Genomic DNA, 24202 nt, shown 5'->3' on the forward strand with positions numbered 1-24202 from the left:
CACCACTGACTTCCTGAGGAAACTACAATCCTTTGATGATCTTCCAGAAAACACTATCCTGGCCACTATGAATATAGAAGCCGCACAAAGATGGACTACAAGCCATCAGGAATAGCATCCCAAATACCATCATGGCAAACCTGGTGGCTGAACTTGTGACTTTGTCCTCACCCACAACTATTTCAGATTTGGGGACAATTTATACCTTCAAGTCAGCGGGACTGCTATGGGTACCCACATGGCCCCTCAGTATGCCAACATTTTTATGGCTTAGAACAACGCTTCCTCAGCTCTCGTCCCTTATGTTCCTACTCTACTTGCGCTACACTGATGACATCTTCATTATCTGGACCCATGGGAAGGAGACACTTGAGGAATTCCACCAAGATTTCAATGATTTCCACCCTACCATCAACCTCCGCCTGGACCAGTCCACACAAGAGGTCCACCTCCTAGACACTACAGTGCTCATAAGCGATGGTCACATAAAAACCACCCTATACTGGAAACCTACTGACCGCTATACTTACCTACATGCCTCCAGCTTCCATCCAGACCACATCAGCAACTACACACCACATAACAAAAACACCAACCCAGGAACCAAATCCAACTCTGTCCACATATCTATTCAAGGGACACCATCATAGGACCTAACCACATCAACCACACCATCCGGGGCTCGTTCACCTGCACATCTACCAATGTGATATATGCCATCATGTGCCAGCAATGCCCCTCTGACATGTACATTGGCCAAACCGGACAGTCACTATGCAAAAGAATAAATGGACACACATCTGACATCAGGAATCATAACATTCAAAAACCAGTAGGAGAACACTTCAATCTCTCTGGTCACTCAATAACAGACCTCAAAGTGGCAATTCTTCAACAACAAAAAACCTTCAAAAACAGACTCCAACGTGAAGCTGCAGAACTGGAATTAATTTGTAAACTAGATAACATCAGATTAGGCCTGAATAAAGACTGGGAGTGGTTGAGTCATTACAAAACCTAAATTTAATTTCCCCAACACTAATTTCTCCCTACCGTTACTCACACCTTCTTGTCAACTGTCCGTAATGGGCCACTCTCATTACCACTTCAAAAGTTATTTTTCCTCCCTTGGTATCCTGCTGTTAATTGATTTATCTCGTTAGACTGACCTCACCCTTGGTAAAGCAACCCCCATCCTTTCATGTATTTATACTGCTCCAGTATTTTTTACTTCATACATCTGATGAAGTGGGTTTTAGCCCACAAAAACTTATGCTCAAATAATTTTGTTAGTCTCTAAGGTGCCACACGAACTCCTCGTTTTTTTTTTAATGTCCATAATGTTGGCAGATGTTGGGTGTCTGGCCTTAGCCAACGAGCGGCCCAGTCTGTCAGTTTTGGGTAAATACCTGGGGCCATAATCCCCCCATCCATCCTGCAGCTCAAAATTTTTTGCCAGTACTTTTCTGCCAAGAGGCCCACCCAATCTAAGACAGCTGCCTGAACCACTTTGTAGTCCCTTTCCCGCTTGTCACCGAGTGCCAGGTAGGCCGCCTGAGCTTCCCCTGTTCAACAGGGAGCTAGCCCTAGGGCCCAGATTCCCTTATCCTGTCCTGCCCCATAGCCACTGTCCCAAAAGTGACCAAAAATCCATTGGGGTCAACTGTGGGGTCCATCTTATGGAGGCCAATTCCCTGTGCCCAGAGCTGCTGATCCCATCACACTTTGTAATAGCTGTTGCTACTGCACCCGCACTTGCTTCCTTAAAATTCCTGCAGGCTTTTTAGTTCCTCAATCTGTCAGGTGAGCAAGGACTGTCTCTCCAAGTGTGGGACTGCTGGAAGCGCTGCAAGATCTCCTGCATTTCCTTCTGCTGTTCTACTTGCCATTGTAAAGTTTCCTCCATCTCCTGGCCTGCCAAACTATTTACAACCGCTCCCCTATCCAGGGGTAGTCAATAGGCAGACCATTGGCTAAATCCGGACTGCCAGACACTTCTGAATGGACAGCGAAATCTTTTTATTTACTTATCTTTTTTTTTTTTTTTTAATTTCTCTGGAGTCTAGACCTTGACTAAACCTTGGCCAAGAAATTTGGACCTTGACAGAAAATAATTGTCTACCCCTGCCTGTCACGTTCTCCATCCACATGGATAAAGGCAGGATCCCAGACAAGCCCCCATGTGTGATGGAGCACTCATTATGCCTGTCCTCTTTGCTTTGCACAGGCCACTCAGAGACCTTTTCTTGCGTAGATACCATCCTGCAGTTTATTTACAGTGCCTCACCCCACCACCTTTTACATACCAATGCAGTCACACTATTCGGAGGCCTGGTCTACACAACAAAGTTAGGTCAACATAAGCCAACTTGCATCGACCTACTTTTGCACGTGTCTACACTTAAAGTTGTCTCCCCAGTGATAGAAGTGCCAACACAGTAACATCACCTTCCCGAGCAGCATTGAGCCATGGCCGATATACATAGGACAACGCAACACGAATGTGGACAGTGTTACCCATGTCAACCATAACAGTCCTTCAGCCACTGTCCCACAATGCCCAACACTGACCACGCTGGTCACAGTTGTGAACTCCATTGCCCAGGAGTAGACTGGAAGCCCCTGCATCCCTTTAAACCCCTGCAAATTTTTGAAATGCCATTCCCTGGTTGTCCAGCTTCAGCTCTCCACTGCTGTGTGCTACTACCCAGCTGCATGTGCCAGCCATATGCTCCAGACACGCTCCTGCCTGGAGTAGACAGGAGACATTGGATCTCCTGGGCCTGTGGGGAGAAGCGGCTGTAGAAGCACAGATCTGAACCAGCCATAGAAACATCGATATCTACAAGCAGATTGCTGGGGGAATCCAGGAGAAGGGCTACAACCAGGACCAGCAGCAGTGCCACATGAAAGGCAAGGAACTGCGGCAGGCACACCACAAGGCCAGGGAGGCCAACAATCGACTGGGTGCTGAGCCGCAGACCGGCTGCTTTCACAAAGAGCTGCACACCATGCTTGGCTGAGACCCCACCATGACCCCGCACATGACTGTGGATACCGCCAAGGACCCTGAGTCACAGGCCCCTGCCGTGAACAACAAGGAGGAGGTGAATGAGGAAGAGCAGGAGGAATATGGGGACAAGCTACCAAGGGATCCAGCTGTGCTTGGGACAGGACCTGCAGTCCAGCCAATCCCTGCAATCGAGCACTGGTGAGCCTGATGCAGGGAAGGAATCTCGGATAAGTGTTAAATTTATTTCCCACTATAGTGCTGATTCCCCCAACTTATCAGGACACAGTTACCTATTTTTCAGGTAGAGCTGTTCTCTGCTTTTTGTTCCCACTCGAGTTAGCTGGAGGACCATGCAGAGGAGTTTGTTTATGTACACAGGGATGTTTTTCGAATCCTGCTGAGAGATCTCGATGAAACTTCCACAGAGGAGCCCTGCAATCCTCTCCTGAAGGTTTCTAGAGATGGCAGCCTTATTTCTTCCTCCACGGTAGGACACTTCCCCATGCCATTCGGCGATAACGTCAGCAGGCATCATTGCCTCAAACAGGCTAGTGGCATACAAGCCCAAGTGACCGGAGGATGCCAGCAGCAAGCACCCCAAGGTTATTAGCTGCACTGGCAGTGCTATATGCGCAGATGTGCAGCAAGCACCACACAGGTCCTGGCGGGCCCCCACACGGCAGCGCCGGGCTGAGCACACTGCACCACAGCACATTCCTGGGGCTCGCCATGGAAGTGCTCTTTCAGAACCTCCCTAGGCCGTAGCTCCTCACTGAGCTCGTCTGATAGCCCTTGTGTCTGGCTGTTCCAGCTCAGCCGACCTCCGTCCTCTGCCCCTGAAGCAAGTTCTCCCCTTTGCTTCACAGATATCACGCAGGACACAACAGGCAGCTATAACCATTGGGATATTTTTCATTCTGAGATCCAATCTGGCGAGTAAAGAAGGCCAGGGCCCTTCCAATCTACCAAAAGCACATTCTCCTGTCATTCTGCCCTGCTGCGCCCGTAGCTCAATCTCCCCTTGGTGCTCTTCAGGTGGCCAGGGGAGTAAGGGTTAAGCTGGACCCCACTGTTGGCATTTCAGTATTGTCCACGGTAATCTGCCGGTTGGGAAAGAAAGTCCTTGCTTGTAGCTTTCTGAACAGTCCTGTGTTGTAAAGAGGTACGCATCATGCACGTTCCCTGACCAGCCAACATGGATGTCAGTGAAGTGTTGTCCCAGTGATACACCAGCACTTGCATAACCATGGAAAAGTAGCCCTTTCTGTTGGTGTACTCCTTGGCAAGGTGCTCTATGGCCATCATAGGGTTGTGTGTGTCTACTGTTCCACTGCAGTTTGGGGAACCCCACAGCTGCAAAGCCATCTGCTATGTCCTGTACATTGCCGAGGGTCAGTCCTGCGTAGCAGGAGATGGTTAATAGACTGAAGGGAAGGTAACTCACAGGCATGAGTATACATGGATAAGGCAATTGAACTGAATAGTGGCACTATTCTCCCTTCCTCCCCTGCTCAGGGCTGGCCCGATCCCTGTCTCCCTCAACTCTCCCCCCGCCTTCCTGCACGGAGCTGGCCTGAGCCCCCTCTCCCATCCACCCCCTGCTTGGAGCCAGCCTGAGCTCCTTCTTCCTTCTCCCTCATCCCCCTTGTATGGAGCCGGCAGGTCTCTTCCCCTCCTCAATCCCCAGTTTTGCCACTGGGCAGATCTGGCAGGAGATCAGTCGCTTCACTACTGTTAAGGCAGCTCGGATCCCGCCTACAGGTGCATTAACAACAAGTAGCAGATTCCCAGGGGCTGTGAGATCTGAGGCTCCTGGTGAGATTTGTGCAGTCACTTTTCTGACCACCCCCACGGTCTCTCTCAGTCACCTGGAGTCTCCGACTACGCAGTTGGTGTTGGCAAAGCCTGGGGCTGCCTTAGGGGGCTAGTTCCTGCCACTGGAGGACGTACCCGCCTGGACTGGGCAGGGAGGAGGCTTTAATGAAGGTCTCTCCACAGCACAGACCCTGCTGAGGAGCAGCAGTAACTAAGTCTGGACTCCCAGATCACAGGGGAGGCAGCACCATCGCACCCAAGAAACTCAACCCTGATACCTTGAGTAAAGAGAGACAGAGAGAGCAGCCTCCCCTCCCTTAGCAACAGCCAGAGCCCTCTGGTGACAGCAGCTAAGGACACCACTTCCCTGACCTTATTGGCTCCCATGTTAATCCAGCCCCATAACACCACCCGAGTCCCAGGAGTCCAAATCAGCTGTCAGGGGCCTGCCGGCGGGTATTTTATTGCAGTGCAGACACACCCTTCATGACTTTATTACAGCACAGACCCAGCCTCTCCCACCTGGATTAACCCTCTGGGACGTGGTTAAATGCTCCCGGTAACAGTCTCTGAACCAAATCCTAGAGAAGAGCAGAATCAAAGGACAGCTTAGGAGGATTCCCCCCCGTGGGCAGCTGTCACAGATATACAAGGGTGTCTGATGCCCCAGCCTATGTATGGTCTCTCTTGGGAGTGTCCCCTGGAACGTGCTTAGGGTTGCCAGGTGTCCGGTTTTCCGCTGACCGGGCCATTAAAAGTCCGGTTGGCAGTGCAGTGGGTGGCTTCGCGCGCATCCCAGGAAGCGGCGACATGTCCTTCTGGCTCCTACACGCAGGGGCAGCCACAGGGGCTCTGCGTGCCCCTCCCGCCCCAAGTGCCGGCTCCGCAGCTCCCATTGGCCGGGAACCACGGAAATGGGAGCTGCAGGGGCGGCGCCTGTGGGCAAGGGCAGCACGCAGAGCCTCCTGGCAATCCTTGCACATAGGAGTCAGAGGGACATGTCGCTGCTTCCCAGGAGCTGCCTGAGGTAAGCACTGCCTGGAGCCTGAAATCCAAACCCCCTCCCACACCCAAACTCTGTCCTGGAGCCAACACCCCCGCCTGCACTCCAACCCCCTGCCCCAGCCCAGAGCCTCCTCTCACACTCTGAACCCCTCGGCTCCAACCCGGAGCCCCTCCTGCACCCCAAACCCCTCATCCCTGGCCCCATACCAGAGCCTGCACCCCCAGCTGGAGCGCTCACTGCCCCTGCACTCCAACCCCCAGATCCAGCACAGAGCCCCCTCCCACAACGAAACTCCCTTCCAGAGTCTGCACCTTGCCCCCACCCTTGCACCAGGAGCCCCTCCCGCACTCCGAACCCTTTGGTCCCAGCCCAAAGCCGCCTCCTGCACCCCAAACCCTCTCTCCTTCTCCCCCCTGCACGAAGTTGGCCCAAGCCCTCTTTCTCCCTTCCCCCCTGCACAGAGATGGCCCAATCCCCCCAGTGTGGAGCTGCCTGAACCCCCTCTCCCTTCTCCTTCCCTACCCTGAGCCCTCTCTCCATCCCTCTCTGCACTGAGCAGGCCCAACCCCCCATTCCCGGCCCCCCCGGCCCCTCTGCAATGTTGTGGCCTGAACCCCCTCTCCCTCCCCCCCCACACCCCGCTGCACGGAGCTGGCCTGAACCCCTCCCTCCCCCCCACCCGCTGCACGGAGCTGGCCCAAGCCCCTCTCCCGTCCCCACTGCCCCTCTGCATGGAGCTGGCCTGAACCCCCTCTCCCTTCCCCCCGGCCCCGCTGCACGGAGCTGGCCCAAGCCCCCTCTCCCGTCCCCCACTGCCCCGCTGCACGGAGCTGGCCCAAGCCCCCTCTCCCTTCCCCCGCCCTGCTGCACAGAGCTGGCCCAAGCCCCTCTCCCTTCCCCCGCCCTGCTGCACAGAGCTGGCCCAAGCCCCTCTCCCCCGCCCGCTGCACGGAGCTGGCCCAAGCCCCTCTCCCTTCCCCCGCCCGCTGCACGGAGCTGACCCAAGCCCCTCTCCCTTCCCCCGCCCGCTGCCGGAGCTGACCCAAGCCCCTCTCCCTTCCCCCGCCCGCTGCACGGAGCTGACCCAAGCCCCTCTCCCTCCCCCCCGCCCGCTGCACGGAGCTGGCCCAAGCCCCTCTCCCTCCCCCGGCCCCTCTGCACGGAGCTGGCCCAAGCCCCCTCTCCCCCGGCCCCTCTGCACGGAGCTGGCCCAAGCCCCTCTCCCTTCCCCGGCCCCGCTGCACGGAGCTGGCCCAAGCCCCTCTCCCCCGCCCGCTGCAAGGAGCTGGCCCAGCCCCTCTCCCCCGCCCGCTGCACGGAGCTGGCCCAAGCCCCTCTCCCCCGCCCGCCCTGCTGCACGGAGCTGACCCAAGCCCCTCCCCCGCCCTGCTGCACGGAGCTGGCCCAAGCCCCTCTCCCTTCCCCCGGCCCCTCTGCACGGAGCTGGCCCAAGCCCCTCTCCCCCGCCCTGCTGCACGGAGCTGGCCCGAGCCCCCTCCCGGCCCTGCTGCACGGAGCTGGCCCAAGCCCCCTCTCCCTCCCCGGCCCGCTGCAAGGAGCTGGCCCAAGCCCCTCTCCCTCCCCGGCCCCTCTGCACGGAGCTGGCCCAAGCCCCTCTCCTCCCCGGCCCCTCTGCACGGAGCTGGCCCAAGCCCCTCTCCCTCCCCACCACCCCACTGCACGGAGCTGGCCCAAGCCCCTCTCCCTTCCCCGCCCTGCTGCACGGAGCTGGCCTGAACCCCTCTCTCCCGGCCCGCTGCACGGAGCTGGCCCAAGCCCCCACTCCCTCCCCCCCGGCCCCGCTGCACGGAGCTGGCCCAAGCCCCCACTCCCTTCCCCCCGGCCCTGCTGCACAGAGCTGGCCCAAGCCCCCACTCCCTTCCCCGGCCCGCTGCACAGAGCTGGCCCAAGCCCCTCTCCCCGGCCGCTGCAAGGAGCTGGCCCAAGCCCCCTCTCCCTTCTCGTCCACTGTGACAAAGTGGGAATGTTTTCTCTGAATACTGTGTGGGTGCCTCAGTTTCCCCTATGCATTTTTTAAGGATCTAGGTGGTGGGATAAGGGTCTGTGATTGTTGCGGAGCCCTAGAGGGCCAATGTGATGGTCTGCACAGAGACTGGCCGACACCCTGTCTCCTGGCAACCGATGGCCTGGGCCCCTCCCCTGGAAAGGTGCCAGCTGAAAGTGCTGGAGAACAAAGAGATCAGGTGGCCTCCTTGCCCAGAAAAGAGGCAAAGGCCAGAGGAGGGGCTGGAGGGAGTGTCAGTGTGGAGCTGACTGGGGAGACAGGGAGAAGCCCAGAACCTGGGTCTGGGCTCCCCAGCCCCGAAGATGGACCTGACTGAGGGGTCCTGGTCTCTGTACCTACAAGCTCTGTTTTAGACCATGCTCCTGTCGTCTAATAAACCTTCTGTGTTACTGGCTGGCTGAGAGTCACGTCTGACTGCAGAGTTGGGGGTGCAGGGCCCTCTGGCTCCCCGAGACGCCTGTGTGGACTCGCTGTGGGAAGCGCACGATGGGGAAGGGGACGCTGAATGCTCTGAGATCAGACCCAGGAAGGTCTAAGCTGTGTAAGTGTCTTGCCCTGGAGACAGTCTGCTCAGTCGGAGTCCTGGCTGCCTTCATACGGAGTAGTTCCAGCGTATCGCCCGGTGACTCCGTGACATCTGCCCCCCTGTTCGGAGCTGGCCCGAAGCCTGTATCCCTTCTCCTTCCTCCCTCGCCCCCCTGCACGGAGCCGGCCCAAGCGCCCTCTCCCTCGCCCCCCTGCACGGAGCCGGCCCAAGCCCCCCTCTCCCTCGCCCCCCGGCACGGAGCCAGCCCAAGCCCCCCTCTCCATTCCCCCGGCACGGAGCCGGCCCAAGCCCCCTCTCCATTCCCCCGGCACGGAGCCAGCCCAAGCCCCCCCTCCCTCGCCCCCGGCGAGCCGGCCCAAGCCCCCTCCCTCGCCCCGGCACGGAGCCGCCCCAAGCCCCCCCCTCCCTCGCCCCCCGGCAGCCCAAGCCCCTCTCCCTTCTCCCCAACCCAAGCTGGCTGGAGCCTCCCCCATTCCCCCACCACCCCTGCTGTTCACCCAGGCCGCAAGAGGCTGAGCGAAGCCGCTGGCTGGGACCCTGGCTGTCAGCGGGCTGAGTGGGGCCGGCAGCTGGCACCTCGGCTGGCAGAAGTCGACGGCCGGCCTGCTCAGCCCGCTGCTGGCCCCCTCAGCCTGCTGCCGGCTGAGTGAACAGAACCCCAGACTGGCAGCGGGCTCAGCGGCCGCCGGCACCCGCAGCCTGCCTGCCATTAAAAAAAATCAGCTTGCGTGCCGTAGGCTGAGGACCCCTGGTCTAGTGTATACAGTGTATTCCGGGTGTTCTGTACTTCATGGTAATTTTCACTATACGCGATTTTCCTCTTACACGCTGACCGTAGAACCTAACCCCCGCATAAGATGGGACTCCACTGTAGTGTAAACATTTTTTTGGGGCACCGCTTTTTGGCACCCCCAAATCTTTGCACTGTAGGCGGCCGCCTAGTTCGCCTAGTGGTTAAACCGGCCCTGCCTCCACCCCCCTGTATGGAGTCAGCCTGAGCCCCCTCTCCCTTTCCCTCGCCCCCCTGCACGAAGCCAGCCCATGCCCCTTCTCCTCTGCCCTCCCCCCCGCATAGAGCCAGCCTGAGCCCCTTCTCCCTGCGCCACCTGGACTGAGCTAGCCCGAACCCCCTTTCCCTTTCCCTCCCCGCTGCATGGAGCTGCCCCGAGCCCCCTCTCCCTCCCCTGCACGAACCCCTCATTCCCCGCCCCTGCATGGAGCCAGCCCGAGCCCCCTCTCCCTCCCCTCCCAGCCCTGAGCTGGCCCCCGCCCCTTCCACCCTCCCTCCTCCCCCGCCGAGAGGTGGCCTGAGTCTCTACCTCACCCTGCACTGAGCTGTCCCAAGCCACTTGCCGAAGCCCCCACCCTCCTCCATGCAGGGCTGGCCCGAGCCCAGCCACTCACCCTCCCCAAGCCCCTTTTTGGCAAAACGAGGCATTTGTCCCATTTACTCTTGCCAACTGGTGATTAGTTGACAAGAGCAAACAGGACGAATGCCCAGCTGGAAACCGAGGCATAACTAACAGTATGGACCAAAGGCTGTGAATCAGAACAGGCCTGGCCTTGGCAGAATAGCTACACACTAGGTATTAGCTCACACTTTGTAAGCACTATCCTGATCTGAGAAGATGGTACAAGAACACCCAAAGTTCTGATCTAACTACGTAAACAAATTCCCAGGACATAGTACAGGAATGCACCTCCTAAGATTGGGTGGCGGGGGGGAATGACATCATAATGCATAAAATTGTTTTGTTCAAACTAGCAGGTACAAGGATTAGGGTGCAAACTAACAGCATCTGGAGCATAATACGTAACTTGTCTGTATCCATGTATAAAAGGAGAAGTCATAGGAGGGCATCTCTGTACTGGTCTTAGGGGATACTGTCATGTTATGTATCAGAGGGGGAGCCGTGTTAGTCTGGATCTGTAAAAGCAGCAAAGAGTCCTGTGGCACCTTGTAGACTAACAGACGTATACCGACGAAGTGGGTATTCACCCACGAAAGCTCATGCTCCAATACGTCTGTCAGTCTATAAGGCGCCAAAGGACTCTTTGCTGCTGTCATGTTATGGTGACTGAACTGGTACCTTGTTGGGGACATGCCTGTGTCAGCGTGCCTGGAGCTCCTATGGGGCACTGGTACTGTGTTTTGACAACAATAAACCTGGCCGAGAGCCATTGCCACTGAGCTAACCCGGTGGCCTCTCTTAATGAAGAGCACTGAGGTCTGCAGAACCAGCAGCCTGCACTCCCTGCCAGTGCAGAGCACCCTGGAGCGCCAAGAACGGCAGCACTAGCAGCACTGACAACTTTGCAGTGCCAGCACCACTCTGCAGCACTAACAACACTAGTGACCCACCAGCCCCCGGTCCCCGACTGCGGCCTAGCCAGTGGCTCTGGGCCAGCCCCCAGCCCCAACTTCAGGCCAGTCCCCAACTCCAGGCTGGCCAGCGGCTCCAGCCCCCAGCTCTGGGCTGGCCCCCAGCCCCGACTGCAGGCCGGCCCCCGATTTCGGGCTGGCCAGCGGCTCTGGCCCGGCCCCCAACTCCGGCCCGGCGCCTGTGGCTCCCAGCCCTGACTCTGGGTGGCGCGGCCCCCATCTCCAGGCAGCGCACCAAGGGGGGCAGGGAGGGGGTGGATTAGGGTCAGGACTCGGGGTGGTCAGACGGCAGGGAACAGGGGAATTGAATGGGGGCAGGATCCTGGGGGGGCAGTCAGGAAGGACCAGGGGTTGGATGGGATGGTGGGAAGCAGTCAGGGCAGGGGTTCCAGGGGCAGTCGGGACAGAGAGAAGGGGTGGTTGAATGAGGCAGGGGTCCCGGGGGGCCATCAGGAATGAGAGGAGGGGTTGGATGGGGCGGCAGGGGGCAGTCAGGGGACAGGGAAGGGGGGTGGATGGGTCAGGGGTCCCGGGGGGAGGGTCTCAAGGAACATGGGGGGTTGGATAGGGCAGGAGTCCCAGGGGGCGGAGGGGGGCACAACCCCCTCGTGGGGTGAGGAGGAGGGAACCGGTTGTTAATATTTTGGCAGCTCATCACTGGTTCCGGATACTTAGATAGTGCCTGATGGGTGGGAACAGAAATGGAGAAGGGTGGCCCGAGCAAAATTAAGGGATGAGGAGGAGAGAAGTAGCAAACAATACTTTCCCTACATTGGTAAAGAAGATGGAGGAGGAAATGGAATAGGTCACAGAACACATTAGGCAACAGGGGCTGCTTTTGATCACAGGAGAGTGGATAAAAAAGGATTTCAAAGTAAAACACCTAGAGTACGTGGGCCAACACCAGGAATTAATGCATCGTCAGAAAAAACAAAGCCAGCAAGAGGAAAAAATTTAGGCTGGCAAACGCAGGCTAAAAATCTTTAAAATATGCATGGAGTTCCCCAGAACTGGCTAACTGCAGCAGGGAACCCCAGCAATTCATTTGACAGGCAGACAAAAGCAACAGGCACTGGGAGAACAAATTCAGGTTTTGTGGAAGCAGGTAGCAACCCCCACTCTCCTCCCAGAGCCAGGAACAAAACCAGGGGTACAGGTTTCCAGCCCTTTGCTTTAACCCACGGAGCCCCACTCCCCACGCAGAGCTAATTATAGAACCTTTTTGCTCAGATATTTTCACATACTGGTTAAGTTTTCCTTTATTTCCTCTCTCAGTTTGCCAAGCTCACTGCTGCTGTCTGTACTTTGAAATGACCACACAGAGTTCATGAACCTCTCTAGGCTCATGTCTCCCTCCCTTCCTATATTGCGCTCCACCCGCTCGCTCCTCCCCTCTTTGTTTTCAAAGTTAGTTATTACAGAAACCCAGGTTGCAGGAAGAAACGGCGCAACTAAAAACATCACTAAAATACATAAGGTGGTAACTTTACTTAAATAAGTCCAGTAAAGTAACTATTCTAACGCTTCAGGAATGCAACAGCTGAAGAGACTCTTAATTTTTTTCCAGATATGGTTGCTAAGCAACAGAAATGATAACTCTGCTTCTAATCCTAGCCCCTAACTAACATATGAAGTGTAGGTTTTCCTTGGTTCCATGTAGAAGTATCCTGTAGTGCTGTGCTTTGTCAACAGTCAACCTGGCCAAGCACCTTCACCACTGAACCCAACCTGTGGCCCTTACGAACAACATCGAGATCTGCTGAACCCACACGCTGCCCTTTCTGCTACTGTACCCAACCAACATTGGCACTCTGAGAGCAGCAACACTAGCAGCATTAGCTCCACTCCACAGCACGAATGCCACATACCACTCAGGTAATAGGGCTCACAACAGCTGCAGCACAAACCCCTCCCCTTTGCTGAGACAGAATCTGGTTTTAGGTGAGCTGCACTGAACAGGATCTACCTGCAGCTCTTCTACACTCAGACATGGAGCCTGCTCCCCAGAAACAATCCCACACTTGTTATACTGAGCAGCCCCATCTCCATTAGTTTCATGCAATGTTCCATTTAAATTTTTCCACCCACATGCGGAATAAATTTTGTTATGTGCGTCAAGGTAATGTGAGCCACCAGCAGAAACAAAAACCTTGATATAATATATATTTTTTAAAAGTTACCAATAGGGATAATTACTCCAGCCAGGACAAGTTAGGCATTTTAGAATTCACTACTCAAAAAATTAAATTTAAGTGTAAGAGAGAAATAAAAATTATGAAATGCACAGACCAGTCAAAAACTAAAATAACCGAACTTTGAAAGAATAAAATTACAGAGAATGTATATGCATTGCAGGAAGTACCAAGAAGTAGCAACAACAACAACAATACTGGGAGATGTGTGACACACACACAGATACTTTATTTGTGCTGGCTGCTGGGGAAGTTTCTGAGAGATGCCATCCACTGTCTCTTTAAGGCACTCACTGAAAGCTCTCCTCCTCCTGAACCATGTCCCCCCTGCCCCACTCTGCAGAGATGGGGTACATGGGCAGGGGTAGACGTGTGTGTGTGTGAGTGAGTGAGAGACACACACACACAGTGCTGGCTACTGGGGAAGTCTCCGAGAGACCGTACACTGCCTCTTAAGACGCGCGCGCACACACACACACACACAGGCTTGTTTAGACCTCAGAGCTGCTGCAAGTTCTGAGCCCTATCCCCTCTACCCTGCTCTGCAGAGATGGGGTACTGAGGCTGGGGGACCCCATAACATCAATTCCCTCTCCACCCCACCACTCTGCACAGCCAGCGGGAGGGTCCCAGGAGCAGCTGCAAGAGCAATGTGGCTGCAAAGCAGCGGGGGCGAGGGGCACCTGAACACACGCTGCCAGCTGCATGTGCGTGGCTCTGCTAATCAACTGCACGACACTTGAATCTCTCCTGGGCAGCCGCCCAACAGCGCAGCTTCCAGGAACACAGTCACTGGATTTTCCTCCAACACACTTTCACTTATCCATCATCAAACACACAGACAGCTCTCCTGTTTCACTGAACTGCTGACAATCCCCATGGCAGGGACACACCTGTGTTGACACAAACTATACAACTCAGTGTGCAAATGATACAGACTGGATGCTCTAGGTACACATGCACCTCTTCCCCTCGATCAGGCCGGGGGAACTCAGACCCACAGCTCCTCATGTCACAACCACAGCTCTGCACCAATCCTCGAATTAATCCCCAGATTTCCTCACCTCACAATCACACCTCTACCCACCTGCTCCAACTAATGCCTCTGCCATTCACTACAGCTTCACGCAGCCCAGTGAATCCAGTTGGAGTACATGTGGACAACTCCCAGTGGCTATTGCCCACTCCAAAGGGACAGAGTTAAGGTTGCACAGGCATGGACCTTCACTCTGGCTTTCCTACTTTTGAGAGGTTTGAGTTTTGCTGAACTCGACGTGCTGGAAGGGCTCAGGACAGCACTGGGCATCCTTAGTGCTGCATTAATGAAGTTGTCAGTGAATATGGATGTTGAATAAACACACGGAAAAGGATGGTTCCCCGCCCCTCCTGACATTCACACGCCCAGACAAGGCAACTTGAAGATGGGAAAGGAAGGGGGATGGAGCTGGGAGGTTCCCTGGCAGTGGGAGGGAGGAGCAGCAGGGATGACTGGCAGTGGGGATGGGGGGAGCAGGGCTGGGTCATGGCGTGGGGCAGCAGCTGGCACTGGGTAACCTGGGGCCGGGCAGTCTCCATGGGGGAGATTTGCTTCTCCCTCCCCGTCACGTGCCCCTTCCCTGCCCCGTTGCCAGCAGAGAATGGCCAACCTGGGGAATGGCTCAGGGCAACAATTCCCCACCAAACACGGACAAAGCACTGCAGAGACCAGGGGTAGGAAACACCCCACATCTGAGGAAATATTAAATTGACACCAGAGAATGAGAGAGAAGATGGGGCAAAAGCTGAATGGAGAAATTGTCAATAATCTGAGAGAAAAGAAGGAAAAAAATCAACATAGATTTGATATCCACATTTGATAATTAAAGAGAAATGTGACAGAATTGGAGAGGATTTTATAAATCTCTCAGAGGGAAGTGGCAAAATCAGAGGGGATTTCAAGCTCTCCCCCCAACCAATTTCCTGACTGCTCCCAACTCACACTGTCTCCCTCCCAGCTCTGTCCTTCCCCCACCCTTCCCTGCCTGGCACCTCCATACCCCAGACACACAAAGGGGAGTCAGTCTCTTCCCCTCCTCAATCCCCAGTTTTGCCACTGGGCAGATCCTGGCAGGAGATCAGTGGCTTCACTGCTGTTAAGGCAGCTCGGATCCCACCCACAGGTGCATTAATAACAAGTAGCAGATTCCCAGGGGCTGTGAGATCTGAGGCTCCTGGTGACATTTGCACAGAGCCACTTTTCTGATGATCCCCACGGTCTCTCTGTCACCTCGAGTCTCCGGCTCAGCAGTTGGTGTTGGCAGAGCCTGGGGCTACCTTAGGGGGCTAGTTCCAGCCACTGGAGGAAGTACCCGCCTGGACTGGGCACGGAGGAGGCTTTAATGAAGGTCTCTCCACAGCACAGACCCTGCTGAGGAGCAGCAGTGACTCAGCCTGGGCTCCCAGATCACAGGGGAGGCAGCACCATCGCACCCAAGAAACTCAACCCTGATACCTTGAGTAAAGAGAGAGAGAGAGAGCAGCCTCCCCTCCCTTAGCAAGAACCAGAGCCCTCTGGTGACAGCAGCTAAGGACACCACTTCTGGGTTCTTATTGGCTCCCATGTTAATCCAAAGTCACTCCTTTTCCTTCCTTGCAGCGACTCAGGAGTCAATGAGACCAGAAATGTGACATTGGGGAGGGGAAGATGCCAAAATCTATTTAAACACATCCTGGGAGGGGAGGTTCCACGCTTCCCCCTCTCTCTTGCTCCCCACATCTGGAGCAAGGACTCAGGGTAACGATCTTCCTTCCAAACCCTGAACATCCTACAGTTCTGAAGGGGAAGAGAAACAACATTTGTGGTGATTTTATAGTATTTGATCAATGGAGAGAAAGTTATCACCACCCCTGACCGGCCATTCACACAGCCCTGGGCTATGCTGCTTTAACAGGAGACAGGAAGGGATGGAGGAGCCAGAAGATTCAATAAACTTCCATGTCCTGTCACGGGCTAATAATGGCTGTGATGGACCCACCCCAGAGGTGGCTGGGTCTCAGCACTGCAGGAAGAGACCCCTCATGGTGACCGTTCACCACGGGCTCTGGGGACCCTTCTGGTGAAAGCAGCTATCGGAATGTGAGAAGTTAGTACAGGAGGATGGGGTGTCTCAGCTGCTCTGGGCAATGCCCAGGGGAACAGGGACCCATCCACACACAGAGCAGCCCCCTGAGGGGAGTGAACCCCTTGTCTCGCACCATCAGGGGAAAGGAAACATCAGTCAGGGTCTGGGAGACACCAGATTGTGTGAGGCCCTGCCTGGGATGTGCATCTGAAATGGGGCAAGTCACTCTGATCAGCAACCCTGTGGATTTTAATGGAGATAAAGGGGGAAACAAATTATTCTCAAATGGGAGGGGGAAAGATGATCACTGGGGAATTTAACCCCTCTGCAACCTCCACTACAGAGAATGACTCATGGCAGCAAGTTCCCTCCAAACAGGAGAAGGGCCTGAAAAATATGGAGAACACCTCAAAGCCTAAAAGGATTTTTTAAAATCAATCATTTATAATTACACTGCACCCTCGCTAGAACGCGGGGTTCTGGATCCATGTGCAGTCCCGCATTAACGCGGGGACCGCGCTATAGCGGGGACCGCATTACCATGGATTCCAATGAAGGTAATTAAATTTGGGATCCATGCGCAGTCCTCACTATAAGTGAATTTGCGCCATACAGACTCGCGTTCTAGCGAGGGTCCACTGTAATGGGAAATGGCAAAATCTGAAATGGGTCATCAGTGTTCTCAAAAAGAAAAGGGAGCAAATATGAGGAATTTGTCACAAATTGGAGGAAAGTGGAAAAGTCTGAGGGATTTTATATCAACAGTTGATACAAGGTAAAGAGAGAAAATCTCAGTGGATTTCATATTAATATTTGATAATTAGGGAGACAAAGGGCAAAATGTGGAAGGATTTTATATCAATATTCAAGGATTTAAGAAAAAGACATCTGAGGAGATTTGATGTTAATATCAGATGATTAGATGGGGAAAATCTCAGGGGATAATAAATCATAGATAACGAGAGAGAAAATGGGGCAAAATGTTCAGGAATTTTCTGTCAATATTTTAGAACTGAGGAGAAAAAATGGAGCAAAAACTAAACATTTCCTAATATGAGAGGAAAACATGAATATCTGGGAGGACTTTATCTCAATATTGAAGAACTGGAGGGAAAGTGGGAATGTTTAAGGGGAATTGTGATGGGATGCAGCTGGCCTTTGCAGCTCCCTAGCCTCTTACTACATCCCACCCCAGGAAGCAGCAAAGGTGGGTCCTCTGGGCCTGCCTAGTGCCTACACAGGCCTCACAGAAGCAGCCACTCAGAGCCCAGCAGGCTCAGATAAAAGAAGCTGCAGGGGCACAGCAGGTCAGTCAGTCCGTGGCTGGGACCAGAAGAGTAAAGCAAGGGGGCTCTTCCCTGGCCTGGTGAGAGAGAAGAACCTGAGGATGGTGGCCCTGCGATAGGGCTGCAAATACAAGGGCCCCATAGGAAGCGGCCCAGGGAAATAGCAGTGATGGATTGGAGTGAGCAGCACATGGCTGCTGTGTATAGGGTCCCTGGGTTCGAACCTGGGGTAATGGCTGGGCTCCCCTGGCAACAGGTAAAATGGGGTAAGCCCCCAAAAGGGGACAGGCCTCCTCTGGGAGCCTGAACAAAGGGATGAATTAAAAGGCCCTAGTGAGGAGAAGCAGACTGCTTCTTTGCTGGACTCTAATACCCAGGCAAGGGTTCATTGAGACTCGTCCAGAGGGCCAACCACGGAATTCCCACCAAGCTGGCTGGTGGCCTGCAGGGAACAGCAGGAGGAGAAAAGGTCTGGGATGCTGCACCCTGCTGCTCGGAGATCCTCCAGAGGTGAGTGCCCCACTAGGGGATTATACAGCAGTGTACAACAAACAGCACAAAGAGGCGGGTCCCCCTTGCCTGACATTCACAGGGGCAGTGGGCAATGCTCCTTTAACAAAAGCACAGAGGGTGGAGGAGCCAGAAGGCCATGGGGGTGGGCAGTGGGGTCTGGCAATGGGACTGGCAGCTAGTGGCTGAAGGGGCCTGGGGTGGGGGAGAAAGGGAATCAATGGGGCTGGGCAGCCTCCCACCCCAGATGCAGCTGTGCCCCACGGCTCTGCCAAACTGCACCCATCACCCCGTTCCTACTTGGCAAATGACTCGCGGCAACAATTTCCCCCCTGAACAAGGACAAATTGCTGCAGATAAAATGGGCGGAAAACCCCCCTAATCTGAGGACTGTAAATTCTGCACTGGGGAGCGAACGGGGCAAACGCTGTGGCCGAGAACAGAGACACTCAGGCATGGGAGAGAGCAGACGGGAAAGCGACCGGGGTTTTACATCCCTGTTTGCTAATTCCGGAGCGACGGGGCAGAGCCGGGAGAATCTGATCAGTCTGGGAGAGAGAAGAGGTGAAATCAGAGGGGATTTTACCCCCCCCCCCGTGTGGGCACCCGCTCTTCTCCCCCCCCCCGCGATGTCCCGGCTGCACAGAGATGGGTAAATCTACCCCGCCTCACATGGGCTCTCTGCCCCCACCCTCCTTTCGCCTCCGCCCCCGCCATATTGTCACCCCGCCTGCCGAGCCCCGCGCCCCGCCGCGTCTTTTCCCAGCTCAGCCCCGGCCTTGTCCCGGGGCCGCCCGCGGGCGGCGCGGTCCCAGCGCGGAGCAGATCCCGGGGCGGGGACGCGGCGCAGAGTCACGGTCCGGGCCGGCCGGTTACCTGGGTCTCCGGGCCGGAGCTGGTGCCGGCAGAGCCGGGCCCGGGGCTAGTCCCAGCTGCAGCGAAGGTCTCCCCGGCAGCGCCCGTGGGAGCAGCAGCGGCTCAGCCCCGGCTCGGGGCGGGGGGAGGCGGCAGCGCCCTGCAATGGCCCAGCCCCGGCCCCGCTCGGCCCTTTGTTCTCCCCAGCGCCGCCCCCCGCCCGCTCCCTGCTCCCAGCGCCGCCCGCTCCAGCCCCTTCCTGTGTCCCGCAGCAGCGCCCCCGGCTGCCTGCAGCGCTCCCCGCCCCGCCCCGGGGCTCGCTCCGCCCGCAGCAGCTCCCGGGCCGGGCCCGGCAGGGGGAGACCTCGGGGCAGGAAAGTGCTTCTGCCCCCCCGGCCCAGCTCCGCTCCCGGGCCGGGGCGGCCGGTCCCCGCGCCGCTGCAGGCGCCCGACGGGCTGGGCCGGGCCGGGCTCCTCCAGCTGCTCGGGCACATCTGCCCCTGCCCGGGGCTGGGCCCGGGTCTTGCTGGCCTGGGGCCGCAGGGGGCAAACCGGAGCGGGGATGGGCGGAGTCTGTGCAGGGGGCAGGGGCGGGGGGTAGGAGCTGGGGTAAGACTGGGGCACAGGCACCGCCGGGGAGGGGGAACCGCGGGGCAGAGAGGATAAAACTGACCGAGCTGCGCTGTCTGACGCGGGGGAGGGGGACCGGCGGGGGGTGGCATTTTCCCCTCTCCCGGGATGGTAGATCTCAGCACGGGCTTCCTTCTTAAAGGCACAGTGCATCCCAATGCCGAGCCCTGGCTGCCCTTCCCTATGTGAAATGATGTACTGAGCTACCAAAGGAGTGTGGATTCAGGGGAATATTTTACATACACCCCCTCCAGTTACAATTGTCAGACATATTTTTAGTGTTTAAAAGAATCCTTCAGCAGCTATATGTCCGCATCAAGCCTCATAACAGCTTACAAATTTGTCTTATCTACCGTTCCAATTCCCCGAATCTGATTCTCCTTTTCTTGTTATCCACTGTAAAGGTAGTTTCACGCTACCAAAGGAACATGGATTCAGCAAAATAGTTTACATGCACCTTTCAAAGAATAATTGTTGTTAGGGCTGTCAATCTTATTTAACTTAAATGAGTAACTCAAAACAAATTAACTTCATTAAAAATTTAAAAACTGATTAATCGTTATTAATTGCACTGTTGAACAATAATAGAATACTGATTAAAATTATAAATATTTTTGGATGTTTTTAACATTTTCAAATGTATTGATTTCAATTACAACACAATACAAAGTGTACAGTGCTCACTTTACACCTCTACCCCAATATAACGCGACCCAACATAACACGAATTCGGATATAACGTGGTAAAGCAGCGCTCTGGGGGGCAGGGCTGCTCATTCCGGCAGATCAAAGCAAGTTTGATATAACACGGTTTCACCTATAATGCAGAAAGATTTTTTTTTTTTTGGCTCCCAAGGACAGCGTTATATTGGGGTAGAGGTGTATATTATTATATTTAATTACAAGTATATGCAGTATTAAAAAGAGAAACAAAAGAAATAGTATTTTTCAATTCACCTCATACAAGTACTGTAGTGCAATCTCTTTAATGTGAAAGTCCAACTTAGAAATATAGGTTTGTTTGGGCTTTTTTTTTTTTGGTTAGGGAACTGCACTCAAAAACAAAACAAGGTAAAACTTTTGAACCTGTAAGTTCACTCAGTCCTACCTCTTGTTCAGCCAATTGGTAAAACAAACAAGTTTGTTTACATTTATGGGAGATAATGCTGCCTGCTTCTTATTTACAATGTCACTGAACGTGAAAACAGGCATTCACATGTCACTTTTGTAGCCAGCATTGCAAGGTATTTATGTGCCAGCAGTGGCGTAGCCAGGTTCTAACATCAGGGGGAGCGAACACATAAAAAAAGGCACCACCCGCTGCCATATCAAATTACTAGTTACATACTTTTAAATTTGTTATACATATTTATTTTGTACTTAAAATAAAACACACAAGAATGATATTGTTTTATAAGTACATGTGTTATTTTGCATTTAAAATATAAAAAATTTACAGTATTGTATATAAAATCAAATAATAATAAAAACACGTTATTTACTTATTTTATATTTCATACTGTAAACTTTTTTTATATTTTAAATGCAAAATAACACATGTACTTATAAAACAATATCATTCTTGTGTGGCTCCTGGAAGCAGGCAGCACACAGGAGCAAGGGGCGGGGGCACAGTCCCATGCATGAGAGAGACAATTGGGCAGAGGTGGGCAGGGTCTGTTGGGGGTTCGCATGGGAGACTCTCCAATGCAGCACCTAGCCATGCTGGCTCTGTGCATCATGAGGCCACTCGGGAAAAGGAGGCAGCAAGAGAGAGGCTGAGGAGGAGGTGCCCTTCCCCTCCCAGCTGGGTCTGTGTGTCCCTGATCTCACACAGTGTCAGTGCTGCAGGCACCCAGCCCCCAGGTACTGGGCTGCAGTGCAAGCATGAGGGGCTGATACAGAGAAGTCAGGACCCGTCAGAGCACTTCCCATGTCATCATGAAAACTCACTCCTGGAAAGCTGGGTGAGGTAAAGTGTGTGTGTGTATCAAGGTGGGTGAGATAATATATTTTATTGGACCAGCTTCTGTTGGTAAGAGAGAGAGACAAGCTTTTGAGCTTTCACAGAACTCTTCTTCAGGAAGAAGACAGAACTCCGTGAAAGCTCCAAAGCTTCTCTCTCTTTCTCACCAATGAAAGTTGCTCCAATAAAAGATATTACCTCACCCACCTTGTGGCTCTAATTTCCTGGGAACAACAGGGCTACACCAACCCAGCATACAAAAATGCAAGATTCACATGAACTGCACAGAGTGACCATCACATCAGGACACTATTTTTCACGATTCATCTTAGCATAATGTCATCATCACACCGAGGAAGTAGCACTATCAGCACAATGAGATAAATACAGCCACATGTGCATGCCAAAAATTCACAGTACAAGCGCACTGGGAACCACACAGCAGGACAGTAGTGTCAGTTTAGCTCTCAGCCTCTGAGTCCATCCCCACTAAACTAAGTCCAAAGTTTCAGCTAAACACAAGGGCACCTGCAAATAGCTGTACTAACAGCAGGAGCTACACTGGCACAATAGGAGGAGTTGCATGTCAGGGCACTAATTCCCAACCCCAGTGCAAGGCAATATGGGATCCAGGCACCAGGTCCTTAGAACCAGAATTTGTACTCACAGGACGGTGGGCTGAAATTAGAGAAGTTACAGAAGGCAACTCCCAAGAAACAAGGTATTGACCAAATGGCTGGTGGATGTTAAACAACCATCACCAGCCATTGTGTGCAGCAAGTGAATGACAATTAGTAACTTAATGACCACCATCCCCAGAGAATGACCCAACCCTGGGACTCAGCAATGCCTCCCGCTCCTCCCAACAGGATCACAAGCCCTTCCCTTAGGCCTTGGCTACACTGGCACTTTACAGCACTGCAACTTTCTCACTCAGGGGTGTGAAAAAACACCCCCCTGAGCGCAGCAAGTTACAGTGCTGTAAAGCCCCAGATGAGCACGGCTCCCAGCGCTGGGAGCTAATCCCCTCGGGGAGGTGGAGTACCTGCAGCGCTGGGAGAGCTCTCTCCCAGTGCTGGCGCCGCGACCACACTCGCACTTCAAAGCGCTGCCGCGGGAGCGCTCCCACGGCAGTGCTGTACAGCTGCAAGTGTAGCCACACCCTTAGGAGACAATTCAGGTTTCCCCCGATAGGAAAGGGAAAATCAGGCAACTTCTCCCTGCCCCCCAACATGGTGCCTGGACTTGTGTTTGCCAGAGCACATGGACTAAACTAAACTACAACAGCAGATAGTTTGTTCCAGCCTTCCCTTGGAAGACAATTCCATCCACACCCCCAAGGCAGAGATTGTGCTGCTATGACGATTTCCCCTGATAGTCTCAATTTTCCTCTCCTACCCCCCCCCACCCCATCCCTTCCCCACTGCCTCTTCCCTTCCACCCCTCACCCCCTAAGAGGCAGTCACCGAGATGCCAGGGAGGGGGGAACCAAGCACACTACATGGCCACTGGCTCTGAGAGGTGAGGCAGGCATCTCTCCCTGGGCAGGGTGGGCAAGCAGGGACACCCCACCCCACAGGAGACCAGGAGATACACCTCCCCACCACCACCACCAATGCCTGTCCTGGTCCAGCTGCCGGGTGCAGGGGATGTTTTTGGAGATGCCTCTGGCTGAGCCCCCTGCCCCCCACCGTGCAGACGACCATCCCACCAGCAGCCAGGTGCTGGCTGTCACAGCCACCAGGGGGGTTTCCAGCCCCCCCCAGCCACCCTCACCACAAGAAAGACCCCCTTTGAAATACACTTACCGGCTGCTGCTACTGGCTGCCTTTAGTTGGGCGAGAGGTTAGGAGCTGCTGCTGCAGAGCCAGAGAAAGCACCTGCCCCAGTGCCACAAGCAGCAGGTAGGAGAAGGAGGTGGGGTCTCTCAGCTGCTCAGCCCCTTGCTCCAGGAGCAGTTCCCCTCACTGATTGGCTGGTGGGCAAAACCCAGCTAACCTGCAAGCACTCGCACTCCCCTAGCTAGCTACCCTCCTGCCCCCCCCCCGCTGAACAGCTGATGGCTCATGGGCCCCCACGGGCCCCATAAACAGTTGATAGGTGGGTGTCCCTGCCCCTATAGGGGCATTCCCCGACCAACCCCCTTCTTCCCCAAGGCCCCAGCCTCTCCTCCTCCCCAGGAGCCCAGCTTGCTGGAGCTCAGTTCTTTCCCCCTCCCCTCACTGATTAGCTGTCTGGCTCCCTCCTGCTGGGAGACAGCTAATCGGCAAGGCCGGGAGGGGGCAGGGTTTATGCAGCACACTAGGGGAAGCCGGCAGAGCCTGCCTGCAGGAGCCCAGCTTGCTGGAGCTCAGTTCTTCCCTTCCCCTCCCTGCTGCAGGATCAGCTGTCTCCCTCCTGCTGGGAGACACAGCTGATCGGCGGGGGTATGCAGCACGCTGGGGGAAGCCGGGCAGGCCAAGCTTCAGAGCAGAGCATGGGCCCTGCCCCTGGTGCCAGGGTAACCCCGCCTAAGGTGCAGCTTTTTTGAAAATATGCTGAGGGGAAGCAGCTGCTTCCCCTGCACCCCACTAGCTAGGTCACTGCGTGCCAGAGATGCTAAACATTGATATGCCCCTTCATGCTTTGGCCACCATTCTTAAGGGTTCACTTCCTACTACCACCAAGGGGTAAAGACTCTCCAGGCTATAGCCAAGATTGTGGACAACTGGAGGAATGTAGATTCACTACCCTCCCCATTCCCCAGAGAGGACTGGGAGGGGGCAGTGGAAGAACCCTGTCCTAGTTTCAAACCCAAAGTTTATGGGGTGGCAACAGAGCTGGCCTTACCATGAGGCGAACTGAGGTGGCAGCCTCAGGTGCCAGACTCTGG

General features: G+C 54.7%; 1 protein-coding gene across 2 annotated transcripts in view; it reads right to left on the reverse strand.

Moving 5' to 3' along the window:
• LOC120374582 (zinc finger protein 271-like) overlaps window positions 1–23312 on the reverse strand; it is a 36051-nt gene extending 12739 nt beyond the window's left edge. The window contains exon 1 of one of the 2 annotated variants that reach the window (XM_039494450.1): window positions 23139–23312. The gene's annotated coding sequence lies outside the window, so the exon portion shown is untranslated. Of the gene's footprint in view, window positions 1–18755; window positions 18939–23138 lie in introns of those variants that run through there. The other variant, XM_039494449.1, reaches the window with a different exon arrangement.
• Between the last annotated feature and the right edge of the window lie 890 nt (window positions 23313–24202).

Source organism: Mauremys reevesii, linkage group 11, assembly GCF_016161935.1.
Source record: "Mauremys reevesii isolate NIE-2019 linkage group 11, ASM1616193v1, whole genome shotgun sequence".
NCBI lineage: Eukaryota > Metazoa > Chordata > Testudines > Geoemydidae > Mauremys > Mauremys reevesii.